The 20,628-nt window shown below is 33.9% G+C and overlaps 1 protein-coding gene across 6 annotated transcripts in view; it reads left to right on the plus strand.

The window, feature by feature from the left end:
• Positions 1-20,628, plus strand: part of LOC143238868 (uncharacterized) — a 303,511-nt gene that overhangs the window by 187,618 nt on the left and 95,265 nt on the right. Inside the window, exon 1 of one of the 6 annotated variants that reach the window (XM_076479467.1) lies at positions 8,791-9,712. The exons of 4 other annotated variants lie outside the window; for them this stretch is intronic. The gene's annotated coding sequence lies outside the window, so the exon portion shown is untranslated. Of the gene's footprint in view, positions 1-8,790; positions 9,713-20,628 lie in introns of those variants that run through there. One more of the 6 variants, XM_076479469.1, reaches the window with a different exon arrangement.

The following is a 20,628-nucleotide window of genomic DNA, read 5'->3' on the forward strand; positions in this document are numbered from 1 at the left end:
GTGTAACTCGTAAATCTGTGTTAATCAATGTAACGTAATTCTGTATTATATGGTGTAACCCATAATTTTATATAAATTGCATCAGATTTTGTTTTCAAACAGTAGAATGGACAACTAAACGAACTTTGTTACGTTGCGCAACTTATCGAACAATTAATATATATATATATATGATCACAAAAGGTGTCTTTAATATCTGTTTATAAATATGTGGTCATGCTGACTTCAGTTTTTAATTATTGGGCATGTGGTAAGATTAAATCATGTGTATTCATGTGTATTTGAAGATGATACACGTGGTCAAACCACTAGACCTGCGTCTTTGAGGACTTTAAATCAGGCATGTGTTCAGATAGTTTTCAGTTTTGGTTATTCACGAATCAAACATTTATTTATACAGCCTAACAGCCGTTTCTATTTAACCACAGATCAAACATGTAACCAAATTATATGATTCTATAACATTTATTCCTCTTTAACTAATCTTCAGATCAAATTACGGTAATTTATTTTTAACCGCAGACGGGAAATGTATTCAAATCAACTATTAGTAATTCCTGTTTAACTACATACATATCAGACGTATTCAAATCAACTATTAGTAATTCCTGTTTAACTACATACATATCAGACGTATTCAGATCAACTGACAGTAATTCCTGTTTAACTACCTTCACATTGCCCATGTATTCATATCAACTTCTACAAATTCCTTTTTAACTACATACGCATCAGCTATGTATTCAGATCAACTTTTAGTAATTCCTGTTTAACTACCTACACATCAAACATGCATTCAGATCAACTCCTAGTAATTCCTGTTTAACTACATACACATCAGACATGTATTCAGATCAACTTCTAGTCACTCCTGTTTTATTACATACACATCAGACATGCATTCAGATCAACTGACAATAATTCCTGTTTAACTACATACACATCACACGTACATTCAGAATAACTGATAGTAATTCCTGTCTAACTACACACACATCAAATGTACATTCAGATCAACTGATAATGATTCCTGTTTAACTGTACATCAGATGTACATTCAGATCAACTAGTTTTAATTGCCGTTTATTCACGAATAAGAATTGCACTAAAAACATGAAACTTTCATTTGTTGCTTACTAACAGACCAGACATGTGGTCGCGGTACTTAGGTTTTGGTTTTGTTCACTTTGTAAATTAAGAAGTGCTACATATGGGCATGCGTAAGCTCTCTTTGGGACGTAACCACAACCTCCTAACGACTACAAGTCATCAGCGTTTCCTAGAACTAGAGCTCATCAGTTTTTTTGTCGGGTAATTTCCTGGAAAAATTGTCTGTTTTCATACATGATTTGTGACTTTGTTGTTTTTGTTTCTGACACAGCGTCTCTTGCTTATTAGGTGAAAACGAAAGCATTGGCATTATTGTCCAGCTTTCTTGTGTCGCACGTGTTTCGTTCTGTAAATTGGTGGATTATATATATATATATATATAATTTAAGGTTCCTAGTAATTATAGGGCTCCTATTACATGTTCAACTCACCACTGTCTTCAGATAGCTCTTATTTCGAAAACATAAATACGTGATTAAATTGGATGAGATAGCACAATCCGGCTTGTTAAAAACAACAAAATAAAACATAGCTTTCTGCGTGGAGAATGTGTGATGGGTGTTTTATGAAAGAGCAATATGTTTGTAGAATAATATGCTAATAATCTAAAAAGAACCAAATAACATAATTTGAGTTAAAGAAAAAAATAGGCTGTAGGTTCGCCTTAAACATGATTTAACCTTCAGATACATAAAGGTCAAGTAAAAACCTATAAACCTAACAACGGCTAATGGACAAGCTTTAATGAATGCGATAGTAAAATGTACGTATGTCAGTATAATTGACACGTGTCATTCGTCTTGTAAACTGCTACAGCTGCTTCTGTTAGTACACGTGTTTCTCAGTCTGTTTCTTACTGACAGGTGTTTCCGGATGACTTGAATTTAGGTTTGTTTTATGCTAAGAGCATATGCTGCATTACGGGAAACCCAGAATACCAGCAAATATGTTTAAACTTAAAGGCACAACAAATTAAAAGACTTGTATCGCTTAATCACATGCGCATGTAGATTAACATACAAATAAATATTTATTTATTTTTTATCTTGTGTTTTTGGATACTAGAGAACAATTCATGGAAAATGCTGTCATTTTAATAATTTTATCAATAATTTTGTTTTGGGTTTTATTATTATTGGTTCAGTGTGATCCACATATTAGGAGATATGTACGTGTGTATTCATTAGTTATTATGAGCTGATCGTTAAATGCAATCCACATATGTCTATATGTAATTATTACGAGTTGTTGGTTTAATGTTATTCACATATTTGTATGCATGTGTGTACTTATCAAATAGTACATACAAATAAGTTAGACCTCCAGATGGTGCTTTAGGCATGCGAGGATATCAGACATCTTTTGTCCTCTCGCTGTGTTTGCCTTTGATGACCCAGACTACTGGGGTCCTCTTGAAACTTGTGGTCGTGTCGAAAGAGAGATTAGTAGATAAATGAGTGGATGACTTCAGTAGATTTACGTGAAATTGTTTTAACTTCTTTTTTAATTATATAAAGTAGTAAACTTGTTTCTTGGATTATTTTAGTCTAAAATAAATTAGAAAGAACTCTATATCACTGCATAATATTGGCCGCCATTCCTTGACCACTACGGTCTCCAAGAAAGAATCAAAACCATGGAGCTGAGATGGAAAAGTGTTCTTAAAGCATCTCTGTCTGAATGTTTGTTTTTTCGGAGCAGCTGGATAAATATAACAAATGGTTCATCATTACAAGGGGCTGTTAATCACAAAGCCAGTGTTGTAGACGACAGTCTGAACTTCACAGTAAAACACTGGTATTTTGGAGTCGAACTTAGACATACTGCAGATGTTCCTTAAGTTCGTGTGACAGGAAAGACACAATGAACAACGGGTGTGTTGTCCTCTAGTTAGAACGACGCTAATGCTCAGAAAGGGGGGCTACTCGCCTTCCTCGAATACTCCAAATTTGAATATGATAGAAGATAAGACCGGCGTGGGTCTTTGGGAAACGTTGCGATGGTTAAAATACTAGACATAGATTCTTTCTCGCGTGTGTTTCATGCTTATTATTTTACCTAGCAAAAGAAAGAAAAACTTAACGTTCCGTGGAATGAACTATTTATTACAGTTTGGAAGATCCACTTGACTTCAGCTGATACATAATATTTAGTTGTATTCACATGAACAATGACTGCTCACTCACAGAACGACTCAAAATAGATTTTGGTTGTTTTTATTTTTTTCTCTTCTAAAGAACAGATTATAATATAATAGCGACATTTACTGAATAGATATTTATAAATATTTGCTTTAAAGATATGATGGAAGACAGAAGCCATCCAGGCAGCGTAAGGCTTAGAAATAATCAGGAATATTTAATGTAGAAAACCCTGTTCTCTTTAGGGCATTTGTAGTTTTACGGTAAGCCCGGCATGGCCAAGCGCGTTAAGGCATGCGACTCGTAATCTGAGGATCGCGGGTTCGCATCCCCATCGCGCCAAACATGCTCGCTCTTTCAGCCGTGGGGGCGTTATAATGTGACGGTCAATCCCACTATTCGTTGGTAAAAGAGTAGCCCAAGAGTTGGCGGTGGGTGATGATGACTAGCTGCCTTCCCTCTAGTCTTACATTGCTAAATTAGGGACGGCTAGCACAGATAGCCCTCGAGTAGCTTTGTGCGAAATTCAAAAACAAACTAACAAAGTAGTTTTACGATTAGGCTTAACGTCGTGACGGTTGAAACAATGAAAGCATTCCCTTATGTTGACGATTCAGAGATGTTTAAATCCTTTTAAAGATTTTGAAATTAACGTAAGACATATTTGATCAAGTCGTGTGTGTGTGCTTTCCTATAGCAAAGTCACATCGGGCTATCTGCCGTTGTTGTAAATCCGTAAACTTTGATCAAGGCAATAGTATAATTTTGGTATTTTATTTTAAGTTTCTTCTATACTTTTGATTGGTTGATTTGTTTTGAATTTCGTGTAAAACTACTCGAGGGCTATCTGCGCTTTGCGTTCCCAATTTAGCAGTGTAAGACTAGAGGGAAGGTAACTAGTCATCACCGCCAACTCTTGGGATACTCTTTTACCAACGAATAGTGGGACTGATCGTAATATTATCACGCACTCACGGCTGAAAGGGCGAGCATGTTTGGTGCGACGGAGATTCGAACCCGCGAAAATCAGATTACGAGAAGAGCTAGGGTTCAGGCACAGACGTCTTTAGTTTTTTACCCTCCCGGTGGCTCAGCTTGAGATTTTAATATTAAAATTCTAGTTTTAGTCCCTACGGTGGGCACAGCACAGATTTGCACTTACAACAAAACAAACATACTCTACTCCTGATTTAAAATTTTTAGAGGTGAAACAATCCGCGACAAATAGTTTCTGTCATTGAATGGAAAAACAAACAAACGGGATTAACTCTCACGTTTATAACGCGCTCACAGCTAAAATACGGAGAATATTCAATGATACCATGTGCCGAACCCTGAATCCATTTGGTTCGTAGCCAGACACGCTAACAACTATTTATTGGAAATACTAAAGTATATTAAAGGAAGACTAATAAATCGATAACCTCAAGACTCAAAAATTATGTTTATTGATAAATAAAAAATGCACCGAATGTATTATCATTACGTTATTTTTGTCGTAATATTTAAATCTGCTTTCTGTAGGTTTAACCATGAAAATAACAGTTCAAACTACACGTATTACAGAAAGAGCAATGACTGATCATAAACAATGCTGTATTAACTGGTACTGCGACTTTCACATGCTGTATTAAATACATATCAGTAATAACCTAAAGTTAGACTAATAAGGGATTTGAAATGTCATAAAAGGAAAGAAATAATTAGTTTTAATAAATCTTAATAAGTTTAACAAATAATAGTGTGTTTTTTTTAAACTAGTACATTCAATGAAGGAAGCTAGTTCCGGAAGATAGGATAAGACCCCAAATCCGTGGGGCATTGGCAAGAAATAGTTTCAGGATATTCAATAAGAGCCCAAAATCATATGGGTTACGTAATTAGTTACGTAAATAGTTACAGGTATTCAATAAACATACGTCCTGAAATACTTTGACCTCAGATTTATAAGTCCTTTGGTAGGTTTGACATAGTACCAAGTTCAAATATTTGGTTCAGTTTGTTTTGAATTTCGCGCAAAGTTAAACGAAGGCTGTCTGGGTTATCTCTAATTTGACAGTGTAAGACCAGAGGGAAGGAAGCTAGTCTGTTTGTTTTTTTGAATTTCGTACAAAACCACTCTAGGGCTATCTGTGCTAGCCGTCCCTAATTTAGCAGTGTAAGACTAGAGGGAAGGCAGCTAGTCATCACTACCCACCGCCAACTCTTGGGCTGCTCTTTTACCAACGAATAGTGGGATTGACTGCAACTTATAACGCCCCCACGGCTGAAAGGGCGAGCATGTTTGGCGCGACGGGGATGCGAACCCGTGACCCTCAGGTTGCGAGTCAAGTGCATTAACCACCTGGCCATGCTGGTCCTCGTTTGAATATAATGCAATTAATTTGTTTTTTTATTCTTTACTGAAATCAATTGCTTCAAATAATTCCAAAATCTGATCACTCGAGATCTGGTTGAAAATAATAATAATAGTTAATGTAATAGTAATATAATGATCAAAAACAGAGGGGAGGATGCAAAACATTTCTTTTTTTTAACAACTTCTTAATTTGTTTTCAGAATTTCGCTATAAAAACCAAGTTGTCTCTCAAAATAACATTTTGTTTGTTTGTTTTTTGAATTTCGCACAAAGCTACACGAGGGCTATCTTGCTAGCCGTTTCTAATTTAACAGTGTAAGACTAGAGAGAAGGCTGAAAGAGCGAGCATGTTTGGCGCGATGGGGATGCGAACTCGCGACCCTCACATTACGAGTCGCACGTCTTAACACGCTTAGCCATGCCGAGCCCCAAAATAACATTTATTTTCATACAAGATTCTTAATAAATAAATTGTGGTTACATGGGTGTTGTTCTTTTGGATTTGTGTGTTTCTTTTGTTGTTGTTGTTGTTTTTGTGGGGGGCGGAGGTGTTATTGTATGTTTTACAATTTTCCGGGGGGTTTAATTTTCTTTTTTAGGCATATTGTTGCATTGCTTTTTGTATTTGTTTGGGTGTTTTATGAAGATTTAATAGATGTTTTTAGAGTGTTTCATAGTTTGAGATGTTTTATTGTGTTGAATGTTCAGTGATGTCGAGAAAACCCACTTGTAGAGAAATATATATGCAAAAATGGCTCGTTTGGGTTGAGAAAATATTTTACGTAGAAGAGCGAACGTAGAAGAGAGAAGGTCGAAACGTTGTTCGCTCTTCTACGTAAAATATTTTCTCAACCCAAACGAGCTGTTTTTGCATATATGTGTTGAATGTTGTTGTGATACTTTTTTGGATGTTTTGTTTCGTGGTTGATTGTGTGTTTTTGTTGTTGCTATTTTTGTGGTGTACTGTGTTTGCCTCAGTTTTCTTGAACTGTTGGGCAATCCAGATATTACCCACGCGCATGTTAACGTACGTCCTTTTCAGCTTAAATCATCAGTTGAAAACAAGTGGTTACACAATCACTACTTCTTTGTTATTTCTTGTTCTTCGTACTGGAGGATTTTAAATTAAATTCTTTGGCGTCATTTTCACCTCCTGAAATTTTACCAGGAAGACAAACACCGATAAGTTAACCAGTCCCAGCTGTTGGTCGACCTACTGTTTTATCGTTCTTGTTGTTTAGCGCTATTTATCTTAAGCTCGCATTGCTACTACCAGAACAACTTTGAAAAAGGGACAAAAAACCCTGCAGGGCATACAAGGAATAATTTCACCTTTGTCCCCTGCAACAAAACGAGGTCACAGAGAGTTGATCTAAGTAATTAATTCACTGAGATCGTTTACAGTTTACATATATACTTTGTATTTCCTCACATAATTCACCTATAGGCTATATGGATACACACTTCACCTTTGGTGAGAACATTAAGACACCATGACTACGACGTATTTATACAAGTTCATGACTTCTTAAGGGTGAAACCGCTTGTACAAACCAACAAGTGACGTTTGAATTTTGCGATAAAGGTGTCCGTTGTCTTAAACTGGAACCTATGTATCTAATTTGTCATATGAATTATGTATTTACCATAAAGGTGTCAGTTGTCTTTACACTGGAACCTGTGTATCTAATTTGTCATATGAATTATGTATTTACAATAAAAGTGTCAGTTGCCTTTAAACTGTAACCTGTGTCTCTTGTCTAATTTTTAAGAATAGAGATCCGCAGGCATTTGAAGAAAAGGTTCCTCTATGATGTGGTGTTTTGATGTCAAGAATGCATCGTTGATAAACAATGTGTGTTAAAACATGTCTGTTGGAGACGTATTACAAGAATGCATCGTTGATAAACAATGTGTGTTAAAACATGTCTGTTGGAGACGTATTACAAGAATGCATCGTTGATAAACAATGTGTGTTAAAACATGTCTGTTGGAGACGTATTACAAGAATGCATCGTTGATAAACAATGTGTGTTAAAACATGTCTGTTGGAGACGTATTACAAGAATGCATCGTTGATAAACAATGTGGGTTAAAACATGTCTGTTGGAGACGTATTACAAGAATGCATCGTTGATAAACAATGTGTGTTAAAACATGTCTGTTGGAGACGTATTACAAGAATGCATCGTTGATAAACAATGTGTGTTAAAACATGTCTGTTGGAGACGTATTACAAGAATGCATCGTTGATAAACAATGTGGGTTAAAACATGTCTGTTGGAGACGTATTACAAGAATGCATCGTTGATAAACAATGTGTGTTAAAACATGTCTGTTGGAGACGTATTACAAGAATGCATCGTTGATAAACAATGTGTGTTAAAACATGTCTGTTGGAGACGTATTACAAGAATGCATCGTTGATAAACAATGTGTGTTAAAACATGTCTGTTGGAGACGTATTACAATGTTTATGATCCAATAGATGGTGAGATGTTTTCAATTCAAGGTGTTTTCGTACTGTAGAAAATATTTGTATTTTCTTATGTAGAGAAAGCATAAAATTTGGTATTGTTTTTCCTACAATAATATTTGCAGATATCTTAATAACAATTCGCAACCGGAAAATAATTTTATTTATATCAACTATATATTATAAACATGTATTTAAAAACATAATAACCGTACATATAGTGATATTTACCTTGGCTATCCTGTATTTCGATTATTAGAAAGTGTAATATATATATATCAGTATATAATACTTATTTAAAAGCAACAGAACTATATTTCTAGCAACTACACATGAATTTATTTAGAAAAGCAGTAATTCTGTTAACTTTCTTTTGCTCATAACTTGTTTAATTGGGAACTTGGTTGTGTTGCGTTTTCGTTTCACTTCCTTCTGTGTTCGTGTGTCAGTTGTTACATTAATAACGTCAAATTGTAAATAAAGTATCATTGGTAACAGGTAGTTTGCGTTTTTAACGTCTGAACGCGTTGAGTTGAAGCTTTCAGTAATCGATATTATATGTCACGCGTTTTTGTCTGTGTAGTAAAATGTTAACCACAAATGAAGGGTAAATCACAAACTTTTTATATATCTCCAAATCTAACCTGAATAATTACTTCGTCATGCCATTAATCTTTTGTCCATGAGTGACCACGACTCGAGAAAGAGTTCGGCTCATGGACAGCCATCATCAGTGAGTTGGTGAGTGGTAAACCGACTGTGGAAAACCTCCTTACTCGATGAAAAATGCTCTCAACGCTCAGTTCATGCGTGCTATTGGTTCACTATAGGTTCGCGTTTTTCTCAGCCTTCGTTCACGAGTTGAGAAATAAAGAAATGAAGCAAACCATCAGTGTTACGTGTCAGATATTGAAAAATGAGACAGCATTTGTAAACGTTCGCGCGCCTCAGAAAGTTTTTAAGCACCACGTTCGTTTGTAATGTAGAAATCCAAACGTTCCGTAAGAAATACTGGTTTATCTGCAAAATGATATTGAATTTCCTAAACTTTGGTTCTGACTACAGAAAAAAAAAACCCGTTAAATGCACGTGATGAGTTGTTTGTAAGTAGACTTGTTATGCAACAGGCTGCATGATTTGCGGAGTATCACGATAGTGACGTCTGTGTGCTTAACTATTTCTATAATTTTGAGTTGATAGACTAGCAGGAAAACGTTTAGGTAAAAGCATCCACCGCTAACTCCTGCCTGATCGAATAGTGTGGTTGGGCTATCACTCTTATAGCTCGCCAACAAGGTAAAGTACGGAATGGTTTTCGGTTAACAGGTTGTGAACTTTAAATCCAAGGATTCACCAGCACGAAATATTAGTTAAACGTGATGTTGGAAGATGCGCAGTTTACCACTACGAGGACTACGACTACATATATCTTATAATTTCAAACAGCCATTTGTAAGATTCCAGGAACTTATAGATTTATAAGGTACTTACGTAATGTGGACATTACAGTATAGCAGGAAATATTTGGTCAGCGTTTGATAATACCACAATAAGTCTAATTTTTGGCGAAGAAAAATACTAAACAGAACGAACGTCCTTTCCACGACCTGAAAATCGTCACTATTGGTAGAGATTTACTCTTTATTTTATGTATAAAGTATTTTCGTATCGATTATCCATGTATTTAGGCATCTAGAAACCGTTAACTAGAATTATATTTATATCTGCTATATATGTATGGAAGCACAGAAGCATACAATTTTTTTGCTAGATTTCTTGTTAAAAATAGATAAATTAATAAGTTCGGGATTTCTTATTTCTTTAAAGATTGCATCGTAATAACAATAACTATAGAACCTTTATAATATAAACTGTAACACCTTATGAAAATTTAGGCTTAACAATTTAGAAATTAACTGTAACATCATATGGCAAATTAGGCTTAACAATTTAGAAATTAACTGTAACATCATATGGCAAATTAGGCTCAACAATTTACAAAGTAACCGTAATAACTTATGGCAAATTAGGCATAACAATTTTCAAGAAGGAAAACACATTAAAAACGCTATGCAAGTGTGAGGCTATCTTTATTCCGTAACATTAGCATAAGGAAAATGAAGAAGAACAAATCTGGATGTTTGTTTATTAATAAAACTCTGATTTTATTTCTGTTGCTAGTGTTGTGGAAATCTTTCTGTGACGACGTAACGTGCTGAAAATAACTCCGGTCTGAACAGCTGACGCACTTATGATGAACGTTATTTGCTATAGAAACAGTCTGCCTCTAAGCTGACAGAAAACAATAATTAGTGTTTACTGTTCGTGGTTTGAGGGTTGCTTACTTAAGCAGTCGGCTTGAAATGTCACCTTGATAAACCGCTTTTTCGTTCAGTGCGAATGATTGATTGGCCTGGTCATCGGTGCATTATTACCATTTAAATTTGCCCCTTAGCATACCGCCATTCCGCACAAACCCTCAAACCTCGTGCTCTTCTGAACAGGAAGAGAATCACTGTTAAATAACAAGTTACGCTAACACCACGCGCGTATACGTCGTGATACTGAGAGCTAATGAAAGCAATACCAAATTAGGACTGTTTTCGTTGTTCCTGTTTCAAAGCTGCATAAATCCGCGCAATAAACAGTGCAGAGTACCTCATTTAAATCACAGAAAGGAATTATGCACAAAATTTCAATGAATAATCTACAGTATATCTACAGTATATCTCTTCATTTAGATGGCTGAGAATTATTTAATCTCTTTCCATTAGGAGTGATATTGACTGATCATAAAGATTGTGAAATAAATCAGTGACCAGAAGATTGGTTTCTTAGAGTGTAAACGTTATTAATTGACGTAAAAATATTCCATTTTTACATGTCTGTAAATAAGCATTTCAACTAAGATAAGACAAGTGTGAATAAAATTATATTAAACATGTATTATCCTCTTCATACCATATATTAAAACAGCTAACGAATCAAACATTTGTCATACTATTTAATATTAATAAAAGAAGAGATTCCCCTGGTGGCTCCCCGGTAAGCTTGAAAACTTATAGGACTAAAGTTTGCGGTTTGATTTCTATGGTAGGAACAGCACAGAGAGACCATTGTACAGCTCTGCCCTTAAACAAACCAAAACCTATTCATCTAACCGTTATTCTAACGTATGAAAAACAGTGAGTTAATAAAAACTACAACACTATTCACAGACTCTGTCCGTGAGTGGAACTACTTGTAGTTCTCGTGGCACGGCCCACGTGAATCTATCCCCAAACAAAAGCAACCATAAAGTTTGACCAAAGGATTCAGAAGAACTCTTTGGCTAGTAGATTCTGTCTTTGGCAGCAAAAACTATCTGATCGGACACAATGATGTATAAGTTAATCGCACCGTGTTCATTTATTAGATATATTGGAACATTGCATTATATCAAGTTCTCACATCATGATGTATAATCCATTCTCACCACTGTCGCTTTCTCAGATTTATTGAATCACAGTGTTATATCCCATTTTTACGTCATGGTCTATAATCAGCTGTCATCACTTTCAGGTTATTGTGTGTATTTTACCACAGTGTTATATCACATTCTTACATTATATTGTATAAACTCATCACTTTCAATGTATCAGATGTATTGGGCTACAACGTTACGGCACGATTTATAATTAAGTTATAGTGCTCTAAATTTATCACTTATTGCTATATGCTATATGCTAGTCCATTTCTCATGTAGAACTACGTGTCATCATATTCTCCTCCAGTTTCCAGATAGTCATCGAAACTCGTGTCTAAATCGCTCACTGGAATGTGAAAATTGGAGTCCTTCCTCTGGGGTACTCCTTAGATTTTTTTTCTCTTTCTCTCCAGTATTAAATTACATCGTGATTACTTCCTCTGTAACTATCTTTAAGTAATGAAACATCAACCAAGTAGAGTGGAAAAACCCTTGTTATTAGTTTGTATTAAACACTAAACACCTTCCTCCACCTTTATGTAGAATCAAAGCTTCTTAAGAAGGCTCTTCTTTGGTTATTTTTATTCTATTGCGATTTGAAAGTTTAGCTGCAACATCTCCTGGTTTGAATTGTTTTAAGATTCAAGACCCGCTCCTTGTCAAACAAACTCAGAAATCTACAAAGTAAACTCTCTACCTGTTTTATCTGTCCAGAAGTCAAAGCTTGGGTCAAAAGAATCTTTTCTTTGGTTGAATTAAAGGCCCTAACCAGGGTTACTTCTCACGCTGAGTTCTGTATGTATAAATACCATGAGAAAGATTTTATCATGCGTTTATTTATAAAAAGTTTCAACCCGAATCAAAATAACACCGCCGTAGATGCACAAGAAAGTAAACCATAACTTTTATTCATAGCCACCTGCTTGAACGCAGCTCAAGTTTTGTGTGTAGGGCCCAAAATATTAAAGGTATGAAAAAAAGAACTGCTTTTGTGATCCATTTGAAAACTTTGTCTGTTCCTCGTTCTTGTTTTACTCTGTGTCTATCAACGTCTCACGTAAAAACTCTGTACTGTCGTTTTTCTTGTTTTTATTTAACTCTGTATCAATAAACTTCTCGGTTAAAAACTCTGTATTGTCGTTTTTCTTGTTTTTATTTAACTCTGTATCAATAAACTTCTCAGGTAAAAACTCTGTATTGTCGTTTTTCTTGGTTTTATTTATCTCTATATCTATAAACTTCTCACATAAATACTCTGTATTGTCGTTTTTCTTGAACTCTGTATCTATGAACTTCTAATATAAAAACTCTGTCGTTGATCTCGTTTTTATTTAACTCTGTATCTACAAATTTCTCACGTACAAACTCTGTATTGCCGTGTTTCTTATTTTTATTTAACTCTATATCTATAAACTCTCGTAAAAACATTGTATTGTCGTTTTTCTTGTTTTTATTTAACTCTATATCTATAAACTCACGTAAAAACATTGTATTGTCGTTTTTCTTGTTTTTATTTAACTCTATATCTATAAACTCACGTAAAAACATTGTATTGTTGTTTTTCTTGTTTTTATTTATCTTAGTATTTATAAACTTCTCACGTAAATATTCTGTATTGTCGTGTTTCTTGTTTTTATTGAACTTTGTATCCATAAACTTCTTATGTAAAAATTTTGTATTGTTGTTTTTCGTGTTTTTACTTGTGTATTTATAAACCTTTCACGTAAAAACTCTATATTGTCGTTTTTCTTGTTTTTATTTAACTGTGTATCTATCAACGTCTCACATAAAAATTCTGTATTGTCGTTTTTCTTGTTTTTATTGAACTCTGTATTTATAAACTTCTCACGTAAAAACTCTGTATTGTCGTTTTTCTTGTTTTTATTTAACTCTGTATCTATCTATGAACTCACGTAAAAACTCTGTATCGTCGTTCTTCTTGTTTTTATTTAACTCTATATCTATAAACTCACGTAAAAACTCTGTATTGTCGTTTTTCTTGTTTTTATTTATCTCTGTATTTATAAACTTCTCACGTAAATATTCTGTATTTTCGTGTTTTTTGTTTTTATTGAACTTTGTATCTATAAACTTCTTATGTAAAAATTTTGTATAGTGGTTTTTCGTGTTTATACTTGTCTATTTATAAACCTTTCACGTAAAAACTCTATATTGTTGTTTTTATTGTTTTTATTTAACTGTGTATCTATCAACGTCTCACGTAAAAACTCTATGTTGTCGTTTTTCGTGTTTTTATTTAACTCTATATCTATAAACTTCTCATATAAAAACTCTGTGTCAATAAACTTCTCGAGTAAAAACTCTGTGTTGTCGTTTTTCTTGTTTTCATTGAACTCTGTATCTATGAACTAATCATGTAAAAACTCTGTATTGTCGTTTTTTTGTTATTATTTAACTCTGTATCTATAAACTTCTCATGTAAAAACTCTGTATTGTCATTTTTTTGTTTTTATTTTACTCTGTATCTACAAATTTCTCACGTACAAACTCTGTATTGCCATTTTTATTTAACTCTCTATCTATAAACTTCTCGTGTAAAATCTGTGTTGTCGTTTTTCTTGTTTTTGTTTAGCTCTGTATCTATAAACTTCTCACGTAAAAGTCTATATTGTCGTTTTTTTGTTTTTATTGAATTCTGTATCTATGAACTTCTTATGTAAAACTGTATTGTCGTTTTCCTTGTTTTTATTTAGCTCTGTATCTTTAAACTTCTCACGTAAAAACTCTGTCGTTGATCTCGTTTTTATTGAACTCTGTATCTATAAACTTCTCATGTAAAAATTTTGTATTGCTGTTATTCGTGTTTTTATTGAACTCTGTATCTATAAACTTCTCACGTAAAATTCTGTATTGCCATTTTTCTTGTTTGTATTTATCTCTGTATTTATAAACTTCTCACGTAAATATTCTTTATTGTCGTGTTTCTTGTTTTTATTGAACTTTGTATCTATAAACTTCTCATGTAAAAATTTTGCATTGTTGTTTTTCGTGTTTTTATTTGTGTATTTATAAACTTTTCACGTAAAAACTCTATATTGTTTTTATTGTTTTTATTTAACTGTGTATCTATCAACGTCTCATGTAAAAACTATATTGTCGTTTTTCTTGTTTTTATTGAACTCTGTATCTATAAAATTCTCATGTAAAAATTTTGTATTGCTGTTTTTTGTGTTTTTATTTAACTCTGTATCTATAAACTTCTCATATAAAAATTCTGTATTGTCGTTTTTCTTGTTTTTATTGAACTCTGTATTTATAAACTTCTCACGTAAAAACTCTGTATTGTCGTTTTTCTTGTTTTTATTTAACTCTGTATCTGTAAACTCACGTAAAAACTCTGTATTGTCGTTTTTCTTGATTTTATTTATCTCTGTATTTATAAACTTCTCACGTAAATACTCTGTATTGTCGTTTTTTTTGTTGTTATTGAACTCTGTATCTATCAACATCTCGCGTAAAAACTCTGTATTGTTTTTCTTGAACTCTATCCATAAACTTTTCTCATAAAAACTTTGTTTTGTCGTCTTTCTTTAATTCTGTATTTATAAATTTCTTGTGTTTCTTGTTTCTCTTTAACTCTGTGTATAAATTATTCTGTCTACACATCTCCATGAATGTTCGGAACTATTCTTCATTATGTTTTTTGAAAGTTTATCCTTCTAAATAATTCCCTATGTTACACAATTTCAATAAAAACCCGTGACATTTGGTCTAGTTATATTCCACGTTGTTTACACTGTTTCTATGGAAACCACTGGCGTTCTGCCAAAAATATTGCACGTGTTTTCAAAGACTGGTAAGTTAAGTAAAAATTATCATTTTAGAATACTTTAAAATCGTTCATAGTAACAAACAAACATAATGAATAAACATTTATGAAGGCGTGTCGTTTTGTTAACGAATTCTAACGGCATTGAGGCTGTCTCTGGCTCCGGTTTTTTGCATAGTTCAATCTTTTCATCTGGTAGTTTCTCATCTCGAGGTTTATTTGATGATGCTAACAATGAGCAATTGAAACCCGACAAGTAAAGTAAACAACATATTCATAGCTTCATGGTACACTCCACAAACTATTCACAGTTTTTCTTTGCCCACGCTAGATAAAGAGAGGCGAAAGGGTGGATCAGTTCTTTTATTTTCTATATATATATATAATATATATATATAGCCTTACACTATAGATCACTGACCTAATCAGGATGAAGGGAAAAATATCTAAACTTTTCATTTGGCAAGCACGCAAGAAAACTATTTGTGTCTCGTCGTTTCGAGTTGTTTGGATTATTTGGAAGAGCTTGCCAGTTCTTGTGAATCAAAAAATCAAGCAAAATAAATATTATAGTGTTATTAATTCTTACCTAAAGAGCTGATTGGTAATTATTTTAAATAGAAATTACTAATAATTATAATTAACTTGCTTAATCTAATTCACACCATAACTCCAACTCGTCAAAATTCATGACATATATGTAGAGAGAGAGAAAGAAAAGGAACTCAGACTACTAAGTGGAACTATTTTCAAGCATAATGCAGTTACTTTATCCTAAAACATAACATATCAGCCACATAATCTACGATTTTGTTAGAGAAATAAATGAAAAAGGAGGAAATTACGTCTACAACTGATAAAAACGTACAGAGATCGTGGTTCGCCCCTAGAAAAAAAAACTGTGAATCATAATTTGTGTATGTGTTTTTAAATAAAAAACTATCAAAATTGTAAATATAAATACTACATTATGTGTGTTGTCTCTGTCCAACTGATTATAACATTATTTTCTGAATCCTGACTAACAACGAATAGTTATAATCAGTTTATGACAGTAATAATTCTCAATATTTGAATGAGACTCGCCGTGAATTAATCACTCGTATTTGCACGTATTTTCGTTCACTGGAGTGTAGGAGATATATATTGGATAAAATCGAAAAATGGAAAAAACTACAGTCCAGGCCTTGAAATTTAGTATATGTTTATTGGGCGGTGAAATAAAAGACTAAGTTTAAATATTGCCTAGTATCCCAAAAGACTGACCAAGTATTACCAGGGAGTGAAATAAAATATTACATTAAATATTGCTTTGTGTGTAGGCCTTGTGACTAAGTAGGTGTGACTGGGTGTTGACATAAACAAAATTTAAATATTGCTTTATGTGTAGGCCTTGTGACTAAGTACGTGTTACTGGGTGTTGACATAAACAAAATTTAAGTATTGCCATGTTTTGTGACTAAGTAGATGTTACTGGTTGTTGACATAACAAACAAAATTTAAATATTGGTTTGTGTGTAGGCCTTGTGACTAAGTAGGTGTTACTGGTTGTTGACATAAAAACAAAATTTAAATATTGCTTTGTGTGTAGGCCTTGTGACTAAGTAGGTGTTACTGGGTGTTGACATAGCAGACAAAATTTAAATATTGCCGTGTTTTTAGGGCTTGAGACTAAGTAGGTGTTACTGGGTGTTGACATAGCAGACAAAATTTAAATATTGCCGTGTTTTTAGGGCTTGAGACTAAGTAGGTGTTACTGAGCGTTGACATAGCAGACAAAATTTAAATATTGCCGTGTTTTTAGGGCTTGAGACTAAGTAGGTGTTACTGAGCGTTGACATAGCAGACAAAATTTAAATATTACTTTGTCTGTAGAGCTTGAAACCAAATAGGTGTTACTAAGCGGTAATAAAAAAGATTATATAAGTATATATATTACTTATTATGTAAGCCTTAAAACTAAGTATGTGTTCTGTCTGGGCAGTGACATGCAAAACATATGGTAGGGCTTAAGTCTGAATATGTGTTACTGTGCACTAAACTAAAAGACTAAATTTAAATATTACCTATCGTGTTGTTTTCGAGACTGAATAAATTTATTGGGCTATGAAGTGAGATACTTGCCTAACTTTCTGTAAAGGACTTTGGATTGTGTGGAAGTTAATGGAGAGAGAAGTGTTGGGGAAATGGAAGAATGGTGTGGATAGTTCCTAGAAAAAAAATCAAAATCATTAACATTTGTTCTAATATACACATTCGTGAATAAGAATCCTAAAAAGCACTGAGAAACAGACAAATATCTACTTAATGTAATATTAAGAGTTCAATTTTCATTCACAGCTCTTAAAAGACTTTTGTATTAATGAATATTTACAACAGTTAGGAGGTGTGTTTTGTGTTTTACATTTTCGCTGTCAGTTAAGGCTTCTTATGCTTTTTAACAATCGTTTAAATGAATTTTATAGACTATTAAAAATTAAAATAATTTATGTGTAAATAGATGTTAATGATTGAAGAATGAGTGCCTTTAAAAAGCTGTTTCGTTGATCAGAACAGGTTCTTTTCAAGAGACCTGATTGTGTGATAATTTACTGAGTTACTCGATGTGAGGAAACTTGTCACTGTGTTTCGAATAGATAGAGCATTAACCGGTGGTCTTCAAAATCTGTGTTAACTAGTAATCTCTATAAACTGTTTACAAATTGGTAGTCTCCAAAATCTCTGTGTTACCTAGCAGTCTCCAGAAACTGACTTTTAACTGGTAGTCTTCACAATCTGTATTAACTGTTATTCTTCAGAATTTGGCTGTTTGATAGTAATATTAAGGAATTTGGCAGGCATGGCCAGGTGGTTAGGGCGCTCGACTCCTAATCTGAGGGTCGCGAATTCGAATCCCCGTCGCACCAAACATGCTCGCCCTTTTAGCCGTGAAGATGTTATAACGTGACAGTCAATCCTACTATTCGTTGGTAAAAGAGTCGTCCAAGAGTTGGCAGTGGGTGGTGATGACTAGCTTCCTTCCCTTTAGTCTTACACTGCTAAATTAGAGACAGTTATCGCAAGTAGCCCTTGTATAGCTTTGAATTTAAAAAGTAAACAAACTTAGGGAATTAATTGTTAGTTCGTATTTCTGAAAACAGGCTGTTAGCTGGCAATCTCCAAATACTGACTATTTACTGGTAAACTCCAGAATCTGGCTGTTAGCTGATAATTTACAAATTCTGACCGTTATCTAATAAACTCGTAGATTATTTATTATCTGGTGCGTCAGAAAACAGCAATTATCAAGTACATGTTAGCACACTTGTTAGAATATTACATAGAAAAAATATCCTTTAGTCATGACCTCATTATGACACAAAAACCACATTCCTTTGGCAATTTATTCCTGAAATACTAGTGACTCTTGCCCTATTTTCATACATTAAACTTATGTTTGTTTTTTGTCATCATTCTAGCTTTCCTTGTGAAGCCACATTTTTCCTGTACATCTGTTGAGAAATAATCGTAAGAAAATTAACTAAGCCTATAATATATGTTTTTAGCTATATTAAAGAAATAAAAGTTAATTTTAATACTAATTGCGACTGTTAAAAATACTTTAGGAAATTCTATACAAAGATAACCACGTAAGTAGTGTACAAAAGGAAATACAAATAACTCACTAGTGAAAAAAATTAAAAGATCCAAATCCAATATTAAACAAGATATTATAGTTCGACGCAGTAATAATAAAATCACAATATTGAAATAGAAGTACACCACCTGTTCTTCTTTAATTTATTTCTCAGAGTCGTGTATAAAAAAAATTGTTTGTTTTCAACTTTCGCGAAAAGCCACACGAGGGTTATTTGCGCTAGTCATCCCTAATTTACCAATGTAAGACTAAAGGGAAGGCAGTTAGTCATCACCACCCACCGCCAACTCTTAGGTTACTCTTTTACCAACGAATAACGGGATTGACTGTCACATTGTAACGCCCCTATGGCTGAAAGCATGATCATGTTTGGTAGGACGGGGATTCGAACTCGAGCCCCTTAACCACCTGGCCAAGAGCCGTGTATAAACTATTCTTGTTGAAAGACATGCTTTTTTATCGCACCGAATTACGGAAATATTTGTAGTGGATAAAAAAAACAGGAACAATTTAAAACAGTATAAAGTTTAAACGAATTGGTTTTAACTTTATTTATTCAGCTTTATCCAAACTGTTATCCTTATGTGATCGAACAGTCGAATATGATTATTACGCTTCTAGTGTATCCATGGGCCCAAAGTACAGAACAACTTTTGCAGTAACGGGACGCGAACCCTCAGATTCACATTCCGAACGTGTTAACCATTAGTCTTTGCCTGTTCGTAAAAAGCCTCGTGGTATTTTGACTGCTGTCTCAGGGGTCATATACTGGTTAACTATAAAGAGACTTATCGTAGTTCTATTCAAGTTTATTTGTATTAAATATTAGAAGTATACATTTTAATAAGCAACATTCATTAAGCATTGTAAAATACACCTAGAATTGCGAATGTTTCTAAGTGCTATCGTAACTCTTCATTCCTGACTTGGGATTGGTGGATCAAATGCGGCCCTAGGGCCTCCTGTTGAACAACGCTTGTTAACCTCTAATGTCGAATTTACAACCTAAAATGGATGAAACTTCTTTTTTTTAATAGTTTTACATAGTTCAGTGTTATCACTCAACATGGCGCTCGGCACTTGTCGCTAGGCCGAGAATCACGTGCTTAATATTCACACCATCGAGCGTGGGCGTTTATACGTCTGTTCACTGATAGCTAGAGGGCTGTGGTCAACGGCTGTACTAGCCCCCTAATGGGGGTGGGGGTGATTGATTGCTAGATTATATTACTGTAGTCAGTGTGTTTCTTACAGCTTATACGTTATCAATCAAACATTACAACTGTAATCCTCGGAAATATCGGGGAGTGGGGGATTCCTGTTCTGTAGACTACTGTATACAATTACATACATATATTTTAACCTATAAGACACTCAGTTGTCATAGAACTATAGTTTTCATGAAGAAAGGTGATTAAAATGAAACGATGATTTGTTTGCAGTACCTGCATAACGTTGTCCTGCTAAACACTGCGTGATTGAATATCACGTGAACGTTGCCAGACTGAACATCATGTAGTCTTTACTCTAAAAATCATAGCTTGGATCATTTATAAGTCTAGGATAGAACGCAGCGTTTAATCCTTTTTGATAAGTTACGTGTATTGAAAATGACACGTGAAATACAGCGATAAATAAGGTACTTTTAT

This window comes from Tachypleus tridentatus, chromosome 13 (assembly GCF_004210375.1).
Source record: "Tachypleus tridentatus isolate NWPU-2018 chromosome 13, ASM421037v1, whole genome shotgun sequence".
NCBI lineage: Eukaryota > Metazoa > Arthropoda > Merostomata > Xiphosura > Limulidae > Tachypleus > Tachypleus tridentatus.